Below are 21,108 nucleotides of genomic sequence, written 5' to 3'. Positions count from 1 at the left end.
CGGACATGACCAGTGCCACGGTCATTAAATCTCTGAACAGCCTCTTCACCCTGTTCGGTTTCCCCAGCTATATCCATAGCGACCGGGGCTCATCGTTTATGAGCGACGAACTCCGCCAGTACCTGCTCGCTAGGGGTATAGCCACAAGCAGGACCACCAGTTACAACCCCCGGGGGAACGGACAGGTGGAAAGAGAGAATGCAACTGTTTGGAAGGCCGCCCTACTAGCCTTAAAGTCTAGGGGCCTTCCGACCTCCCGCTGGCAGGAGGTGCTCCCCGATGCGCTCCACTCGATTCGGTCACTTCTCTGCACTGCCACCAATGCCACCCCTCACGAGAAAATGTTTGTCTTCCCAAGGAAGTCCACATCGGGGACATCGTTACCGCCATGGCTGACGTCCCCAGGGCCGGTACTACTGAGAAGACACGTGAGGGCCAATAAAATGGACCCCCTGGTCGAGAGGGTCGACCTCCTCCACGCCAACCCCCAGTACGCTTACATTGCGTACCCGGACGGGCGGGAGGACACAGTCTCCATACGAGACCTCGCACCCTCGGGGACCGCTGTAACCCACTACCCATTACCACCCCCCCCCACGACCCGATATCCAACCCCAGCAGCCGGCTCGCCTTGGACCATCACCCACGAGGACTACACTCCAGGGCCCCAGCCTACACGGGACGCGACGCCGGAAGCTCCACCACCCCTGCCGTCGCCACGTCGATCACAGCGGCAGACAAGACCTCCGGAGAGACTCCAATACACGAACTTTTAAATACACTTCACCCCGCCGGACTCATTTTTAAACAAGGGGTGAATGTGGTAAACCACTGTCATACCTGTCTGTGTCTGTATGTGTATTCCACTAGGTACAGGTCTGGACATGCCTCGGCTGACTCCTCCCACTATTCCAGGTATATAAGTGACTACCTCCCAGTCCCTTAGTATTCTGGACGGGTCGACCACTCGAGACAAGACCTTCATTCTTTAGTTAATAAAAGCCTGATTGTTACTCGCTCAACCTCAGTCTTTTGAGTAATTGATGGCGCATCAACACAAAACTTGGAAGTATAGTGAACAGTGAGGAGGACAGTGATAGACTTCAAGAGGACATAGACAGGCTGCTGGAATAGGCGGACACGTGGCAGATGAAATTTAATGCAGAAAAGTGCAAAATGATACATTTTGGTAGGAAGAATGAGGAGAGGCAATATAAACTAAAGGGTACAATCCTAAAGGGGGTGCATGAACAGAGAGACCTGGGGGTATATGCCCACAAATCGTTGAAGGTGGCAGGGCAGGTTGAGAAAGCAGTTAAAAAATCATACGGGATCCTGGGCTCCATAAATAGAGGCATAGAGTACAAAAGCAAGGAAGCTATGACGAACATTTATAAAACACTGGTTCAGCCTTAACTGGAGTACTGTGTCCAATTCTAGGCACCGCACTTTAGGAAGGATGTGAAGGCCTTAGAGAGGGTGCAGAAAAGATTTACGAGAATGATTCCAGGGATGAGGGACTTCAGTTATGTGGGTAGACTGGAGAAACTGGGGTTGATCTCAGAGCAGAGGAGGTTGAGAGGAGATTTGATAGAGGTGTTCAAAATCATGAGGGGTCTAGACAGAGTAGATAGAGTGAAACTGTTCCCATTGGTGCAAATGTCGAGAACCAGAGAACACAGATTTAAGGTGATTGGCAGAAGAACCAAAGGCGACATGAGGAAAAACTTTTTTACACAGTGAGTGGTTAGGATCTGGAATGCATTGCCTGAAAGGGTGGTGGAGGCAGATTCAATCATGGCTTTCAAAAGGAAATCGGATAATTACCTGAAGGAAAAAAAATTGCAGGGTTACAGAGAAAGGGCAGGGGAGTGGAACTAGCTGAAGTGCTCTTGCAGAGAGCCAGCACGGGTTTGACGGGCTGAATGGTCTCCTTCTATGCTTCAGTGTGGGTGTGAGGCTTGCAGCAGTGGTAAGCGTGTACGGGTGAGGTGAAGCTATGATTGTGAGATATGAGTCGTGTTTGGTAGAGATTGTTAGTAGGTGAGTGATGGGGGTGTGGTGCATTGAGCAGTGTGTGAGGCTAGTACAGATAGTGAGATATAGCATTTGAAGATGAAGCCACTGACCTTGACCACTCGTGTGAGGTCATTAAACTTCCTGCACTGAGTCCAGATCCTCGCAACTACACTGCTGGCATTGACCGCATTGGCTATCTGCTCCCACTGCAGGCTTGTCGGTTGCCTGCTGGCCCCCTGTGGGAAGCAGACCTCTCTCCTGGAGTTGACCTCCTGGACCAACATCTCCAATGCTGCATCCGAGAACATTGGAGCCTGTTGAGCCATCACTCAATCCTCTTGTTTATGAAAGTAGTCTCCACAAGCTGTTCCAGCACCTGTTGCAGGCAGAAGGTACCTCTCCTTTAAGAGGTGTAGACTGCCTTTAAGTAGTGCAGGCTAGCTTTAATTGGTGCTTATCATGCAAACTTGGGCCCCCTGCTGAGCATTCAGCCACTCAGCAGCAGGCTCATCGCTCAGCTGATCGCTACAATCATGCAAAGTAGCAGGCAGCACAAATGTTACTTGCTGCCCGCAGTCCTCCGAACGGGCGCGGGTTGTTATTTCATCGCGATCCCTGCACCTGTTTTTGGGGGTTTCTGAATTTCTAGGTCACAGATTCTTTAAATATTATCAGTAAGTGTAATTATTTATTCATATATTTAAATGTTGGATTGTATTGTGACCTCAAAAAATGAACAGTGAGAAATTTCAAACACAGGACAGCCCAAACAAAATTGAGGCTCATGGAATAGGTGGGTCAGTGGCAGCTTGGATAAAGAATTAGCTTAAGGACAGAAAACAGTGAGTTGTGGTAAATGGCTGTTTTTCAGACTGGAGGATGGTAGGCAGTGGTGTTCCCCAAGGGTCAGTGCTGGGGCCACTGCTTTTTTGATATATATATAAATGACCTGGATACTGGAATACAGAGTAGAATTTCTAAATTTGCTGATGACACCAAACTTGGGGGTGTGGCAAACAGTGATGATGATATCAATTGACTGCAACAGGACATAGAAAGGCTAGCAGAATGGGCAGACAAGTGGCAGATGGAATTTAATACAGAGAAGTGTGAGGTGATGCATTTTGGCAGAAGGAACAGGGAGAGGTAATATACACTAAATGGCACAGTTTTGAAGAGTGTGCAAGGACAGAGGGACATGGGAGTTAATGTGCATAGGTCCCTGAAGGTGGCAGGACATAGAGAGAGTGGTTAACAAAGCATATGGGATCTTGGGCTTCATAAATAGAGGTATTGAGTACAAAAGTAGAGAAGTTATGCTGAATCTTTATAAAGCGCTGGTTAGGCCACAACTGGAGTATTGCGCCCAGTTCTGGTCACCACACTTTAGGAAGGATGTGAAGGCCCTTGAGAGGGTGCAGAGGAGATTTACCAGAATGGTTCTGGGGATGGGGGCTCTTAGTTACAAGGACAGATTGGAGAAGCTGGATTTCTTTTCATTAGACCAAAGGAGGTTGAGGGGTGATTTGATAGAGGTGTACAAGATTATAATGGGTTTGGATAGGTTAGACGGGGAAAGGTTGTTCCCACTAGCTGATGGTACAAGGACTAGGGAACACAGATTTAAGGTTTTGGGCAAGAGATACAGGGGGGATGCGAGGAAAAACTTTTTTATGCAGTGATTGGTGAGGACTTGTGTAGTGTCCGTGTGTAGATGAAGACAGGAGTTGGTTCATAGGTATTTACTAAGCAAGTCTGGGGGGGGGGGGTTTCTAAAGGATATACACAATACACAGGCTTATATAGTCCAAGTGGCAATTACCGGCATTACGCACACCTGGGGCTCTTAAAGGCACATACACCATAATTGCTCTTAAAGGCACATACACCACAATTCCTCCCCTTCTAGCTAACTAGTACATCATATTTTAAGTAATTATTAATTACATGTTATATGCAAAATAATATACATTGCTGTATTAATTAATTATAAGTTAGTCTCTCAGGAGGCTTCCTGACTCGGTCCGGATAACGCCTCGGGGGTGTAGTAGTTTCTGGTGGTGTAGTAGGTTCTTCTGGCAAGGCTGATTCGGCTTGAAGGCCAGTGTCGGGTTCATCGGGCTCCAGTATCACCGGATCGGAGGTAGATATGGGTATCTCTACTTCATCGTTAGATGTATAGAGTGGTGGTGTAGGTTGTCCCTTTTCGGATGACTTGATGATTTGGTCAGCATGGCGCCTTATTATGCTGTCTCCGATGTCCACGGTATACATCAGTGGTCCTAATCGTGTGCAGATAGTTCCAGGCTGCCATTTCTCGGTACGGTAGTCCCGGGCCAAAACCGGTTGGCCTATCTGGAAGGCCCTAGTTGGCCTTTCATTCATGCCCTGAAACTGCCGGTTCTCTACGTCCCTTCGGATGTTGGGCTTGACCAAATCCAGCCGGCATCTTAGGTTTCTATTGTAGAACATCATGGCGGGAGTTTGGTTAGTAACCATATGCGTTGCATTCCTATATGCAAATAAGAAGTTATCCACCTTGTGCTGAAGTTTTATGTCTTCATTACCCATGGCCTTGATGGCCTTCTTGAAGGTCTGGACAAACCTTTCAGCCAATCCATTGGTGGCGGGATGGTATGGGGCGGACGTGTAGTGCTTTACCCCATTGTTCTTTAAGAACTTCCTGAATTCTTCGGACACAAATTGCGGTCCATTATCAGAACATATCTGCTCTGGCAGCCCATTCCTGGCAAATATGGTCCTTAATACTGTGATGGTTTTTTCCGTGGTGGTGGAGGACATCTTTATTACCTCCGGCCACTTGGAGTGTGCATCAACTGCGATTAAGAACATTGAGTCCATAAATGGACCAGCAAAGTCGATGTGCACCCTTTGCCAGGGAGATGAGGGCCACTCCCATGGATGTAGAGGGGCCTGTGGCGGAGCATTTTGGACCTTCTGGCATCCTAGACAGCTCTTGGTCATGTCTTCGATGTCTCCATCGATACCTGGCCACCATACAAACGCCCTAGCTAGGTTCTTCATTTTCACTCCACCCAGATGCCCCTCGTGAAGCTCCTTTAGCACTTTATCCTGGAGTTTGGGTGGAATCACCACTCTGGATCCACACATCAAGGTTCCTCGGCACACTGACAGCTGTTCTCTTCTTTGCGAGAATGCTGGCAACAGTGGTTCGCCATGTGCTGGCCATCCCTTCACTGTTAAATCGTAGACCCGTGAGAGAGTAGGGTCATTTCTTGTCTCCCTTTCAATGGCAGAATTTGTCACCGGTAGACATTCCACTATGGTAGAGTGGAATATCTCTACTGGGTCTACTGTAGGTGCCTCTTCTATCGTTGGCAACGGTAGGCGTGATAAACCGTCAGCATTTCCATGCTGTTTTGACCCTTTGTATTCAATGTTGTATTGGTGTGCCCCTAGAAAAAGGGACCACCTCTGTAGTCTTTGTGCCGTCATAATGGGGACATCTTTTTTAGGGTTGAATATGGAGTTGAGGGGTTGATGGTCAGTCAGCAAGGTAAATTTTTGTCCGTGTAGGTAATGGTTGAATTTCTTCACTCCCCATACCAGGCTGAGTGCTTCCCTGTCTATCTGGGCATAGTTACGCTCAGCTGAGTTCAATGAGCGTGACGCAAAAGCTATCGGCCGTTCCGAGCCATCAGGGAATCTATGGGACAATACAGCTCCTATGCCGTAAGGGGATGCATCGCACGCCAGTCTGATTGGTAGTGATGGGTTGTAATGAGCCAAAATTTTCTCGGATGTGATTAAGTCTTTACATTTATGGAAGGCATGTTTACAGTCTTCGTTCCATTTCCAAATCACTCCTGTCTGTAGAAGATCATTAAGAGGGTGTAGAATAGTTGATAAGTTCGGTAAAAATTTATGATAGTAATTTATTAATCCCAGGAATGACCTTAATTGTGAAACATTTTCAGTTGCTGGGGCTTTTATAACTGCTTCAATTTTTTCAGGTGACTTATGCAACCCTTCCTTATTAATTATGTGGCCACAATATGATATCTGATTTTGGAAAAATTCGCACTTGGGGCGATTTGCTCGTAGGCCTCGTTCTTTCAGCCTAGTGAGCACCTGCTCCAAATTGGCAAGGTGCTCGTTGTCGTTTTCTCCTGTTATAAGGATGTCGTCTAGGTAGCATTGAGTCCCCGGAATCCCTTGCAGGACTTGCTCCATAGCTCTTTGCCAGATAGCTGGAGCTGATGCTACTCCAAAAACCAGTCGATTGTACTGGTACAGGCCTTTGTGTGTGTTTATTGTGAGATACTTTTTAGAGGCCTCCTCAACCTCCATCTGTAGATATGCCTGTGCCAAGTCAATTTTTGTGAAACGTTTCCCTCCGGATAGTGAGGCGAAAATATCTTCTATCCTCGGAAGAGGATACTGTACCGTGTGAAGGACCGGGTTTACAGTCACCTTAAAGTCCCCACAGATGCGAATTTTTTTCTGTTCCTCAGAGTTATTTTTCAATGTTTTTTTCATGACTGGAACGATGGGTGTTGCCCATTCACTCCAATCTATTTTGGATAATACGCCTGCCTTTTCCAAATTCTTCAGCTCTGCCTCGACTGCCGGACGTATTGCGTATGGCACCGGTCTTGCCTTAAAAAATTTTGGAATTGCTGTATCTTCCACTTTTATTGAGGCGGTGATGCCTTTCAAGGTTCCTAGTTTCTCTTGAAACACTTCTTTGGCATTGGCCAAGATGTCTTTTAATCGTTCAGGTATGATGTCATCATTGTTTTTTTCCTTACTGGTCACCGTCAGTGCCTGAATGGAGTGCCAGTCTAAACGTATCTTCCTTATCCATTCACGTCCCAACAACGGTGGACCACCATCTTGTAGAATGTATAAATACAACTTTTGTATTTCTTTGCCGTTGTATACCACAGGCACCCTTATTTTTCCTTTGGGGTATACTTTCTGCCCCGTATATGTTTTTAAGATAATGGATGTGTCTTTTAGAGGTATATGCGAAAATAGCCTCTCGTAATCTCGTCGATTTATTACGGTTAGAGCTGGTCCTGTATCTAGCTCCATTTTAACTGGGGACCCTGCTATTGTGAGGGTAACCCAAATGGTTTGGTAATCCTCTTTGGCAAGTACATTATGTAATTTGAGACAGCTTAGTCTCTTGTTTCCGGAGTCGCTATCGCTATTCTGGTCTTCGGAGCTACTGTCCGCCATCATTTGTACCTTCCTGTACTTTTCTTTATTGATTTTTTGTTTTCTGTCAGTGGATTTATTTTGTCCAGATTGGCATACCCGTGCAATGTGTCCAATCTTACCACATTGCCTGCATGCTTTGCCCTTGAACCAGCAGTCCCTCTGGTTATGGGTGGATCTGCCGCAGCGATAACATCTTCCGAACTCCTGTGTCATTTTATGGGTGCCGAAGTCCTGTGTCTCTTGTTGTATCTCTGCAGCTCCTTTTGCTGCTGCTTCGTATGATACAGCCATACTGAAAGCTTTGTCCAATGTTAAATCTTTTTCAGAAAGCAGTCTTTTTTGTGTTCCTTCACTTAAGAGACCGCAAACAAATTTGTCTCGAAGATAATCCGATAGACCTGCTCCGAATTGGCAGTACTTTGATAGCTTTCTTAATTCGGTTAGGTAATCAGCGTTACTTTCATTCTTGTGTTGATTTCTCTTGAAGAACTTGAATCGTTCCGCTATCAGCAGCGGTGTTGGGTTTAAATGCTCCTGCAGGGTATCAACAATTTCTTTAAAAGTCTTGTCCTTTGGTTTGGCTGGAGTGATTACATTTCGTAACAGCCCGTATGTCTTCGCGCCCATTAAGTTCAGAAGTACTGAAGCTTTTTTTTCATCTGTTATTCCATTTGCAGTGCAATAAACCTCTACTCTTTCCACGTATGTGGTCCAATCTTCTATTTCGCCATCAAAAGCCTCAATATTACCAGATTTAGGCATTTCAGAAAAGATATGGCGCTTCCCGCGCTTTCCCGCCGCTGCTACCGATAACAACGCTGTTTTACTGTGGTTTCCGTTTATTCACTGTTGGAGACTCGTTCCCGACGGAGGTCTAAACGCTGACCTGCTTGCCGCGCCGGCCGTCTCTCGAGTGCACCCTCCCAGTCCGTTATTGCTTGCCTCCGATTTCGCTGCCTGTCTCAGCTGTAGAGCCCGCCGCTGGAGCTCCAGCCTGACGCCCAGGAAGGATTAGCGCAGTACCTGTCACCAGCTTGGCCAGCTGGTGAAACCACAGTTTCTCTTACTTCCTTGAGTCTTCTGGACGCTGGAGGAATCGATGTCCTTGAGGTGCTGCCGAATTGCAGGTAAGTCCGTTTCCACTTCGTCGCCACTGTAGTGTCCGTGTGTAGATAAAGACACTGAAGACAGGAGTTGGTTCATAGGTATTTACTAAGCAAGTCTGGGGGGGGGTTTCTAAAGGATATACACAATACACAGGCTTATATAGCCCAAGTGGCAATTACCGGCATTACGCACACCTGGGGCTCTTAAAGGCACATACACCATAATTGCTCTTAAAGGCAGATACACCACAACTTGGAACTCGCTGCCAACGGAGGTGGTGGAAGCGGAAACACTCAATGTTTTCAAGGGGAGACTGGATAGGCTCTTGAGAGAAATAAAGTTGCAGGGCTACAGGGATAGAGCGGGAGAATGGGAATGACTGGACTGCTCTACACAGAGCCGGCACGGACTCAATGGGCCGAATGGCCTCCTTCTGTGCCGTTATAATTTTATGACTCTATGACAAGTTGCTACAGCAAGGTGAATGAGATATCTGTGCAGTGTTCCAGGAACAACATTACTTTAGGCATATTTAACAAGTGGAATTCAATTCAAGGTTTAAGCATAAACAGATTTTGAATATTTCTGTATTTATATTTTGGCAACATCTTTATTCAATATGTTTTCAATCAGCAAAAATGATCTTTTTTTTTTTAATTGATTCAGAAAAAGTGAAATTCTTTGAGAATTGATTAAATAGATAACTTGTATCTCAGCATTTTGTTGTCCACATATTTATTTCCTAGATCTTCTGTGTGCTTATGTTTATCTTATTTCCTGTTAGCAATTATACATAGAAGATAAACATACATTGTGAAATACTCTAATATTATCAGTGAGTGTATTCAACAGACAATTGTTGTGCAAGAGCTCATGGTTAAATACTCTTGATGCATTTTGTGAATTCAACCAGTTGTAAACTGTGCGGGTATCACAGGGACACACCATTTACAACTGAATGAATTTACAAAATGATTTTCTTTTTACTTATTATTGTAAGTAATAAGCCAGTTACTCTATGGATTAAAAACAATTGAAACCAAATAAATATATGCTATAATTAGTTAAGTAACCAGCATAAAATTTGTACAAATTTTAGGCACTTTACTTAGTACTGCACCCCTTTTAAATAGTTTGCATGGCTGCAATAAGTAGTGTAATGGGACAAAACATTCGACTTCGATGATATACAATAGTCAGGTTTGAGGTCCAAAAGGACTATACACTACTTTGGTAGGACATGGACTTGTGCCTGTGTTAACTTGGCTCAGTGGTAGCATTTTCACCTCCAAGTCAGATAGTTGTGGGTTTAAGCCTCACTCCAGGAACTGAGCATCTAAATTAGGCTGACATTTCAATGAAGTCCTCAGGGTGTCTTTAAAATGTATTATTAAATCAATGGATTTTAGGACTGGAGGAAGTTACAGAGATTGTTGAGGGCAAAGCCATGGAAGGATTTACACATAAAGATGAGAATTTTACATTTGAAGCAATGGGGGACTGGGAGCCAATGTAGGTCAGTGAAGATGGTTGTGATTGGCCAACATGATTTAATGTGGCATAGGATACAGGCAGCAGAGTTTTGGATCAGCTAAAGTTGATGAAGAGTGAAGGAAGGGAGTTGGCCAGGAGAGTATTGGAGTAATGCAGTCTTGAGGTGGCAAAGACATGTGAGGGTTTTAGCGATAGATGGACTGAGATAGGGACGGAGGCGGGTAATATTATGGATGTGGATGTAATTGCTCGTTGTGATGGATAGGACATGGGGTCAGAAGCTCAACGCAAGGTCAAACAGGATGCCAAGGTTGTAAACAGTCTGGTTGAACCTGAACCAGTGGCCAGGAATGGGGTTGGAGTTGGAGGACGAGTGTACATATTTATGGTGGGGGCTGAAGATAATGGCCTCTAAATGTTTAGATAGAAGAAATTGTGGCTTATCCAGGACTGGATGTCGGACAAGTACGCAAACAGCACAGAAGCAGCGGAGGGGTCGAAAAAGATGCTGGAGCATTAGAGCTGGGTGTCATCAGTATACATATGGAAGCTGACCTCATGAAGTATTTTTGAAGTGTAGTCACTATTGCAATGTAGGGAATGCAGAATCCAATTTGAAAACTCCCCTGTGCTTCTTCAAAATAGTGCCATGGGATCTATTACATTTGAAAGGGCAACGGATTGGGAAGAGATGCCATTGTTGGAGATGCTTTAGCTACAATTTGATAATTAAGAGTGGAACTAAGCGAGGTTGGTCCCACCGAGTTTGACAACAGAAGAGGCATTAGAGGAGGGTGATGTGATCGACTGTGTCAAAGGCTGAAGAATAGTCAAGGAGAGATAATGCACCATGGTCAGTCACAGAGAGTGTCATTTGCAACTTTTATTAGGGCTGTCACATTAGACTAGACCATTTGATTTCATTGTGGTGTATAGTTAAATGAATGAACTTGTCAGTAAAATGCTTCATTAATGCTGGGTGAAACAAATTTTGATCCATGAGTTGTTATGTGAATTGATTCTGAATGAGCATAACAGTTCTACCCATTCCCTATCTTTTTTCTTAATTTCAAAACAAAATAAAAACTATGGCCCTGAAATTGCGGTCAGAGGCGTAGCTAAGGAGTGCGCCGCCAACCTCTGAACGAAATCCGCACTTACCTGGTGCGAGGCCCCAAGCGAAAACTTGCTTTGAAATGCTGCAGAGTTGTGTGCAGAGTAGTGGCCCACGGATCCCGTGGTGCACCGTTGTGCGAAGGTGCACCTGGGATCATGTGAGGCAGTGCTCCTTTTACTAGCCAGTCAGGAAATATAGAAAGCCCCATTTGACTAATATGCTTTGAAGGAAGATACAGGTCAATTGGAATCCAGCCTACAGCGGAGTTAAGCATAGCAACCTGACGACCTCACTATAAATATTGGCTGGCCTTTCTTAGAACACAAAACCTTGTCACCTCAGAATTGTGACAACCAAACCCTTTTGTTAATGAAAGTAGATCGATAGAGTTTTTAAAACTGGCAATACAGATTTTTGGTTGATATTCAATTTTGAAATGAGAAGATTGATTCAGCAAGATTAATAAAAAGATTAAAGCGATCTCATCCCTCAAATTGAGCCTTTACAGCTGCCTGGTAGGTTCTTTGATGGGTTCATTTTTAATTATTATGGCCCTGAAATTACAATTTTCTCATCCCCCCTCCCCTTACGCTATGCAAAGAGGCTCCTGTACCTGTTTGCACAGCCGTAAAATTTTCTAGCATAATTGATGTGCAGTTAGTGGGCAATTAGCCCAACTTTTCGCCAGCAATGAGGATTTGAAAGTCACAGAGGATCATCTTTCTATTCGGAACGTGATAGATCGCAGGTTTGGGATTTAGCATATGTGTACACGCATGCAGAAATCCTGAACTTGCAGTCAATTTCAAAGGCCGTTTGATGGCGTACTCTGAGAGTACACAGCCATACCAACCACAAATTCAGGGCCCACTATAGACCTTGAATTTACTCTGTGGGATACTTGCTTGATGTATTTATCTGAATTCCTTTCTTTCTTATTTTAGTGGAAGCTTTAACCCATTTAAAATAAGTATAGTTGGTGTTAATTTTAAAAGGATGCACTACTGTTTAATTAGTGTAAGATAATTTAAAGATGAAGAATAATCTTTAATACTTAAACCACTTTGTGATTGCCTAGCAGAGCTAAGTGAATCAGTGACTATATAATCTAAAGAGAAAATGAGAACAAACAGTCCTCATAGTAGCAAGCATTCTAATACTAATGAAGACTATTATAGGGCAATTTTCTGATTTTACATTTCTACTGGGAGCGAATTGTAAAATTATGCACAGTGTGCATCTGAATTATTGATCTGCACTCCTGGTGGGCGAGATCGCTCCCAGGAACACACAATTAGAAAAATATCCTTTTAATCCAGAATTGGTTAACTTTTACCAGCAACTAATGACATATAAGCAAATATACTGAATTGCATATATATATAATATATTTAGCAAAATATTATTTTGATGCATTTTTCATGATTGGAAGAGAAAAAGAAATTTTATTATTGATCATATTTAATGGAGAACAGCTCCACCATTGGGAACTTTCAGGCATTTCAGTTCTTGTAACAGCCAGGGTAAATCTCTCTGAAAACTCTGCTGGCAGCTTTCCCTGTTGATCTCTAGGGAATGCTCAGTATGTCTGATGCAAGGTGAATGATTACAATGGGCCATATTTTGCGACCCCTACAGGTGCGTACAAGGTGCGCCCATGCACGTAGGGGCCGCGCAAGTGCCGGGTTTAGGCATGCGAAGCGCATGCGCTAAAACCCGGCACTTGCGATCTGTCAAGAATCTTCTTGACAGATCCTCCGTATCCCTGGGAAAAAGGCCTCTGCGGGTAGAGAGTTGCGCTATTTGCCGAACTTCCGCCCACTGAAAAGCCGTGGAATTCTTACACCTGGTAAAAGCAGGAGTATGGCCTGCTTTTACCAGCATAAGAGTTTTATAAAATAGAAAAATAAAATGTTATCACTCACTTAAAAACCCTGTCCAATAAGGTAAGTATATTTTTAGACTCGTTAAAACATATAATTTTTTCCCCAAAAAATAAATTTTTGTTTAAAATATTTAATTAAATGCCATTTTAATTAATTTTATATATGTAACTTTTAAAACATTTATTTCATGTGTTCATGTATTTTTTAAGTCATCCCCATTCATACTTATGACAGTTCTGTACTTATGGAACTACCAAAATCGCCAGGCAGGAGTGTTCCCTCCCAGTCGGGGAACACTTCAGCAGTCAAGGACATTCAGCCTCCGATCTTCGGGTAAGCATTTTCCAAGGCGGCCTTCGAGACACACAACAACGCAAAATCATCGAGCAGAAACTGATAGCCAAGTTCCGCACCCATGAGGACGGCCTCAACCGGGATCTTGGGTTCATGTCATGCTACATGTAACCCCACCTGACGTAGGGTCATCCAGACTCGAGTCGTCATTGGCTTGTTCTCTCCACACAGATGCGGCCGGACCTGCTGTGATTTCCAGCAAAAAAAATGTTTTTTGTCTGTTTTTCATACAGACCCCAGCATCTGCAACATTTGACCCCTTGTGACCCCACCTCATTGTTCTTTGATGTAATGTTTTCCTGACTGACCTGTTTGGACACCATTCACACCTTTGATTGCTGTGATTATTTCTCTGCTGAGGTGTGATAAATGGCAGTTAGAAAGATTACCTGTAAACATCTGACATTATTCTCTGACTATATAAGCTGTGTTTTTATGCATCTCTCCACTTCACCTGACGAAGGAGCAGCGCTCCGAAAGCTTGTGATTTCAAATAAAGCTGTTGGACTATAACCTGGTGTTGTGTGACTTCTTACATTTGTCCACCCCAGTCCAACTCCGGCATCTCCACACCATATCAAAAATAGGAATGGGGATTCCCTTCTTTCATTGGTTGGGCTGGCCCACGTGATCCCAGGGGCGCTTGCGAACCGCATGCGACCCTGGGATACGTGGGCTCCTATGCAATTCTACCAGGAGAGGCACAGGATCGCAAGCCTCGGGATCTCCCGCACCACCAGGTAAATGCGTAGAAAATTTGATGATCCGAGGCATCCGCCCACGGGAAGCCTCCGATCGCAAATTCAGGCCCAATGTATTTTCATATTTGTTAAGCCTGTGTTTAAGATAATACGTTTTCACTGCAGATTCTATCAGCTACGTAACTACTCTAAATCAAATGATTGCACCCTTGTCATCTTTGGAAGTCACAGTACCATGACTACGCCATTCCAGGCTATCAAGACATTTTGATTTTGAACTTGTTAGAATTTCTTTTCATTAATATGTTTTCATCTTGTTATTCTGAAAGTACTGGTCTGTACTTTAGAGAATAAAGTTATGTTGCCAGCTCCCAGCTCTGGTAAGCTCACATACACAGAGCTGTGCTGGCTAGCAATCAAACACTTTTCATGTTGGCAGACAGCTGATGGGCATTTGACTCTTTGTCAATATTAAAGAGTCTAAAAAGTTCTAAAGCAGTCCATTCGACTGCCTGGGAACATTTTAAGGTTTGTTTTGCAGTGGTTACACCTTTAAGTTGAGACAGTGGGAGATTGAGTTGGTTTCACGTTGGTTGCCAGTGTTTGATGAGGCCAACTTCACACCCACGATACTCTACACAGTTTTCACCAGTGCAAAACTAAAACAGCCTCACCATCAATGCAAATTGTGTAGTCTAGATGGCCTGTTAATGCCATTTTAAAAAGTCTACCGTAGACACCTTCTCGGGTTCACTGGCATTAGTCAATCCTGTAAGCGGTATGAACATCTTACTTTTATGGGGATTGACTCACATTATCCTATATCTACTTGTATGTTAGTGGGACCCGGGGGTATAACAATAGTACTCCCTTGTGACCTTGATGGGATATTGGTGACTTTTGCACGTGTACTTCTACAATCTCTCTAAAAGTGGACCAAGCTAACACTTGGTGATGTGAGGCCTGGTATGAATCGAGAAGCTGCTTTATTTCACAGTAGGGTGAACATACAGAATGGAAGTTAATATCATGCTCACATAATTCAAACAAAACAATTTATCTTTGTATGATGGTACAAAAAAAAACATGCTTCCCCACATCAATGGGTCACCTTACTTGACTTAAACAGGAGGACTTCTAGCTGTTCTGCCACAATTTCTGACCTCGTAGCATCCTCTCTAAAAACCAGACTTCCAGCAAGGCACCCTGTTACAAAAAACCTCTATGGCAGCCTAGATCCCAGTCTTGCTGTATATCTCACTACCCACAGCAAAACAAAAACCTTTCCAATAAAGCCTCCAATGAGGTATTTTTTCCATTGCTGAGAGAGGCTAACAAATTGCTTACTTACAATCAATGGGGAAACAATATCAAAGCTAACATAAAAACAGAAAATGCTGGAAGTACTCAGCAGGTCAGGCAGCATCTGTGGAGAGAGAAACAGGGTTAACGTTTCAGGTTGATGACCTTTCAACAGAACTCAAAGTTAATTTATTAGCATCGTTATCTACTGTCCCAGCTCTTTTTTAAACTCATCTGGAGATGCTATAGGTAGATTTCCGTCTTTGCCGCCTGGGTGTTAGACATTGCCTGAGCGGAGTGCAGAAAGGAAAATCTGCCAGGGATCTGATACATAACGTGCCAGATTTTCCCTCCATTCATTTTAATGGTGAGAAAATCAGGCATGTTCTGTTAGCAGCATGCGAGCCTTCCTGCCAAATGTTCCCTTCTGACCTCTGCCCAGGTGTTGCTTAACGCTCAGGCAGTGAGATGAAAATCTAACCTAATACTTTTAAAAACTCAACATTAAAACTAATTTTTTTTGTCTGCAAAATGGCCATAGCTCATCAAAATTAGATATTGTAACAATTGCCATTATAATGTAAACAGTAAAAACAAATTCAGTAACATTATTATAATGATACATTTCTCACCATTTATAATCACTAATGTTAGCAACACAGTTATTGGCTGCATGAGATATGCTTGGTACATACAGATTCATTTCACACCTTAATTCTATCCAAAGTTAAACACTTCACATTTATTAATGCTTCCTTCCCTCTTGAAATGTCTGTGTTGGGAGGTATTATTCCATGTCACATTTTATCAACAATGTGATGAGCCATCACAAGTACATTAAACAGACGTTAATGGGGCCATTTATCCTGCCTCTTCGAAATTGCCACCTGTTTTTATTGAACTTATATATGTTCTCATTTTATAGACCCCATTGATGCAGCACGTATCAGCAAAACATGATTTTAAAATTGCTTTTAACCACAGCTAATACAAGCACTATTTCTGTTTGAGGCTCATAATCTATATGTGTACCAGGAAATAGTCAGTTTGTTTATAATTCAGAATAGCCTTTTTACCCATTTTATCAATGTTGCCCTCTTTTCTCTGAGGCAGTGGGATAATATCAACTACTGTCCTCGATCTCCATGGTGCAACCAGATATTTAAATGTTGATTGAATGTCTCACAGTCTTAGAACTATCCCAATGAATATGAGTGCATCAATTGATAAGGATAAGGCATTTTGAACTGCGAGAGCACATAAGGTGGAACGAGAAACAGTCTTTGGTTCTTCAAGCTTACTTCTGCCACAGAATATGAGCAAACTACCCTACCACGGGTTCTACACTCCTAGTTAATCTCCCGAGGGGTGGCTCTGTTTTAATCCCCAAAGGTAATAAAATATATTCAGTATATTCATCCATCCCCACGTTTCCACAACTCAACTTTACCTTGCCGCCCTCCACAAATGACACTCCTAGAAACCTGTTCTTGATTGTAAATAAACTGCACTAGATTTATATTGTGAGATAGACAGAGGATATAAGACAGTAGTCAGTAAATTTTAACAAATACCAATTAATGCATTAAACTCTCCTATTTCCTGTGTATTTTACGTGAATGACAGTCAGGGTGAATTCTATTGATTCCTGATTTGTGCAGTACTACAGCATGTTAGATTGGAAATGTGGCCAATTTGGATGCGGTAGATCTTGAACCGCAGCTTCATGATCATCCACAGATTCCTGAGACTCATCTGCCATGTGATGCTGCAGATCATACAGCACTTCTTAATTTTATCCAACTTCTCAGGAGCAGACATGAGGTATCTGCTAAAGTGATCCATGTAGGTATCAGGACTCTTCAGGTCAATTGAATGACGTTTAACAGAAACATCATTCTGCAAGTCAGTGACCATTATCTAGGAAGCAGCCATGATGTCTCCATTGTGTGGCAGTCCACAGTGCCTACATTATCTGAAGGAGAAGAAACAATGGGTGGATGGCTATTTGGAGACTGGCACTATTCTCTGCATCCATAGCTGCTGATCCCATGTAGAAAGTCCCTAATAGCAAAGAAGTACCTCAGCCTGGATGTTTCAGTACCTGCCACATTCAACTTCAAGAAAAGTGTGTCATGCAGCTTATGTACAATGACAGTGTGTATGTAAAAGGGCACACTTAGATTTGTGCCATGTTTGATGGGCCTCATAAGAAAGGTGTACTAAAGTGAGGAGCAGACTCACGTTCATCTTACTATCTCATTTGCAGCCTGTTATAAGGGAGCTGGGTGACTGCACTGGCTCAATCGTCAATATCCCTCCATATACCTAGCATCTGTGCTTTTACTGGAGGGTAGCCTTCATCCCCAGTTACATCTACCCTACTTTGGTTCATTCCTGTAGCAGCAGCTCCAACTCTACAGCAATGAAAGGAGCGGGGTTGCCCACATGTATCTGTTGTGCTATTGAACAATTAGACCACTTTTCTGCCACCACAACTTCTTTTATAGTTAGCGTTAGCTTTTAGAGAGCTGCTAACGTGCCAGATTTTGCACTCCCCGGCCAAATGTGCTGCAGGCCAAGCACTCAGGGCTAACTTTTCCTTCGCCTATACTATAGCCAAATGAGGGGGCAGCACTTATAGAAAGAAGAAAGAAAGTGTTGCATTCATATAGCGCCTTGTACTACCTCAGGCGTCCCAAAGCGCTTTACAGCCAATGAAGCACTTTTGAAGTGTAGTCACTGTTGTAAAGTAGGAAAATGCGACAGAAAATTTACACATAGCAAAGTCCCACAAACAGCAATGAGATAATGACCAGATAATCTGTTTTAGTGATGTTGGTTGAGGGATAAATATTGGCCAGAAGAATGGGGAGAATGCCTCTGCTTTTCTTTGAAATAGTGCCATGGGCTCTTTTATGTCCACCAGAAAGGGCAGACGTCCTTTGGTTAAACGTCTCATCTGAAAAATTGATTGCAAAATTCAGTGCAGCCTGCTCCCTGCACTATGGGTGCAGGTGTGCCCGTGCTTTGGGACAGCACAACCCCACTTTTGCCAGGATCTGAAAGAAAGACTTGTATTTATATAGCACCTTTCACGACCACCGGACGTCTCAAAGCACTTTACAGCCAATGAAGTACTTTTGAAGTGGATTCACTGTTGTAATGTGGGAAACACAGCAGTCAATTTGCGTACAGCAAGGTCCCACAAACAGCAATGTGATCATGACCAGATAATCTGTTTTTGTTATGTTGGTTGAGGGATAAGGATTGGCCAGGACACCGCGGATAACACCCCTGCTCTTCTCCGAAATAGTGCCATGGGATCTTATACATCAACCTGAGAGAGCAGACGGGACCTTGGTTTAAAGCCTCATCCGAAAGACGGCACCTCTGAAAGTGCAGCACTCCCTCAGCACTACACTGGAGTGTCAGCCTAGCTTTATGTGCTTAAGTCGCTGGAGTGGGACTTAGACCCCACAACCTTCTGACTCAGAGGCGAGTGTGCTACCAACTGAGCCACAGCTGAAAACCAATGGTACATCCTTCAACTCATCACGAACAATGTCACAAGAGATTCACTAGCATGGAAACTAATGCTGAAAGTTTAAAATACAGCATGCAGAAGGCAGGTCAGATCTCCACTACTGCTCAGAATTTACTCAGTCATTTTGCAATATAGCGTGGATACATTTTCAGAGATCCTGCGCCACTGCCAGTGCTTCTCACCCGACGAGCAGCTTAGCAGAAAATTGTGGATTCTCTGCCCATGACTTTCCTGTCAAATGGACGGAATGTCTTGTGTGTTGCATCTGATAAGCCATGTGCTGTGTGTGAGCCCCCTATAGTGACATGAGCGGGTAGATTTTCAACCTACCACCCGGGCATAAAACTGGCGTAGAAATCAGTGGAAATGAAAATCGGGCAGTTCCTATGATGGGCAGCTGATCTACAATGCCAGTTTTAGGCTTGGGCAGTAAGTTCAAGATCTACCCCGAGGCCTCAAATAATTTACCCCAGTGTGTCAATTCCTACTTAACATAAAACCTATCATCATAGTGCAAGAAATGTAGGAGAAATATCTAAGAATGTTAATACTTTTGTGTGTGTTATCCTTTGTCTGGGGATAGTGCTACAAATGATCAGATGAATATTCATTTTTTTTAGACAACAACTGCATCCAGAATCTCTTTGTTATACGTGTTATTAAAACTGACTACTGTAACAGCATTACACGAAAGTTAGTCATTAAATTTCCTTAAACTAAATAAGTTTTGTCTTTTCTTTGGCAACCAGTCTTTTGAATTAAAAGATTATAGTCAACGGTTGGTTTATTGCATTATTGTGCTCCTGTTTGTGTGATAATTAGTCAACAGCAGGTTTTAGTTTTGAATGATCCTGACTTTGCTATTCTGAATGTTGACATTGATGTATTACTGTGAGGTAGCAAAGTTTAAATCTGTTCTATAACCACTTGAGGGTAGCATAGATCTAGGTGAAATATTAGCAAGCTGGAAGAGAACCGTTTACATTGTAGTATTCCAACTCCAAGTACAAACACTCTCTTCTGACACAGATGGGTAGATTCTTTGCTTGGGGTACTGAGTGTTAGTTGGGCGGTGTGTCGTTAATATCCCGCTCACCTTAATGTCAGGAAATATAAATACTCACTTGTGGACCAGTACAGAACATGTCTTGTGAAGAAGTCATTCACATGGGTGAGGTGAAATTGCATTGTGCAATATGAACATACAAATGCTTAATATGTTTGTATGGAATTTTTTTGCTATTTATAAAAAGGAGTGACTGCTGCCAACAACCGGAAGCTGCGCAAAACCGTACTGCGCATTAATCTGGAACCGTGAGCATGATGTTTCTGTTTTTTTTCCCCAGAGCCCACTCCCTCCCTGGCATTTAAATTTTTTTTTAACGAGCCTGCTCCCCAACAAGCAGGAAGCGTGCATGCGCAGAACGCTTCTACACAGCTTCCAGTTCATTGGCAGCAGTCGCGTTCTTTAAAAGAAGTAGGTTAACATGTCCTTTAAAATAACACACAAAGGAATTTCAGGCAAATGTTTGTAGCTAATAACACACAGTTCCATTTCACCCACTGGTGCCAGAGACCAACCACTGCCTTATTCATTGCTACATCTTTACGTGCCATTGCCACTGTATAGACAGAATACTGCAAAGAACTCACACATCAAAAGCCTCCTGCTGCTGCTGTTAGGCTATTTTTAATTGCTAAAAGCTGGAATGAGGATGGGCTCATACATTTGTATATTTATACTGAACATTTTTATGTTCTGGATTTTTTGAGGTAACTTCAAACAGTTGTTTCATCACATTGTCATACTGTGATGTAAACTTGTCTTTTTTTGGTTAGAAACAAGTAGCAAGATATCGAATGGATACTCCTCATAACAAAATACACAAATATTCATATCAATCAGAAGAACCAAAGGCAACATGAGGAAAAACTTTTTTATGCAGCGAGTGGTTAGCAAGTGGAATGCACTGCCTGAAAGGGTGGTGGAGGCAGATTCAATCATGGCTTTCAAAAGGGAATAGGATAAGTACCTGAAGGAAAATGATTTGCAGGACTACGGGGAAAGTGCGGAGGATTGGGACTAGCTGAAGTGCTCGGGCTCGACGGGCCGAATGGCCTCCTTCTGTGCTGTAACCATTCTATGATTCTGTGATTCTATCAAAGGAATGGATAGATTGTTTTGGTTCAAAATGCTAATAACCTACTCTGCTCTTTCCAGCACCCTTCCCCTCTCCTTTTGTGATTTGGTTCTTTCCTCACATGTCACAACAATGTAAAGACGTATGAAGAGAGATTGGGTCGATTAGGCTTATATTCGCTAGAGTTTAGAAGAATGAGAGGGGATCCCATTGAAACTTATAAAATTCTAAC

The 21,108-nt window shown here is 43.2% G+C and overlaps 1 long non-coding RNA gene across 2 annotated transcripts in view; it reads right to left on the bottom strand.

Annotated features, from left to right (window-relative positions):
• The window catches only part of LOC147112740 (uncharacterized), a 32,652-nt gene extending 12,720 nt beyond the window's left edge, over window positions 1-19,932 (bottom strand). The window contains exons 1-2 of one of the 2 annotated variants that reach the window (XR_015079563.1): window positions 19,860-19,922; window positions 14,854-15,312 (exon numbers count right to left, since the gene is read on the bottom strand). This is a non-coding gene — a long non-coding RNA (uncharacterized LOC147112740). Of the gene's footprint in view, window positions 1-14,853; window positions 15,313-19,859 lie in introns of those variants that run through there. The other variant, XR_015079562.1, reaches the window with a different exon arrangement.
• Between the last annotated feature and the right edge of the window lie 1,176 nt (window positions 19,933-21,108).

The sequence above is a fragment of the Somniosus microcephalus genome, chromosome 9 (assembly GCF_052327205.1).
Source record: "Somniosus microcephalus isolate GS21.2 chromosome 9, FLI_Smic_1.0, whole genome shotgun sequence".
Taxonomy (NCBI): domain Eukaryota; kingdom Metazoa; phylum Chordata; class Chondrichthyes; order Squaliformes; family Somniosidae; genus Somniosus; species Somniosus microcephalus.
The sequence above is the reverse complement of the archived record's forward strand: the minus strand, read 5'-3'. Positions and strand labels throughout refer to the sequence as shown.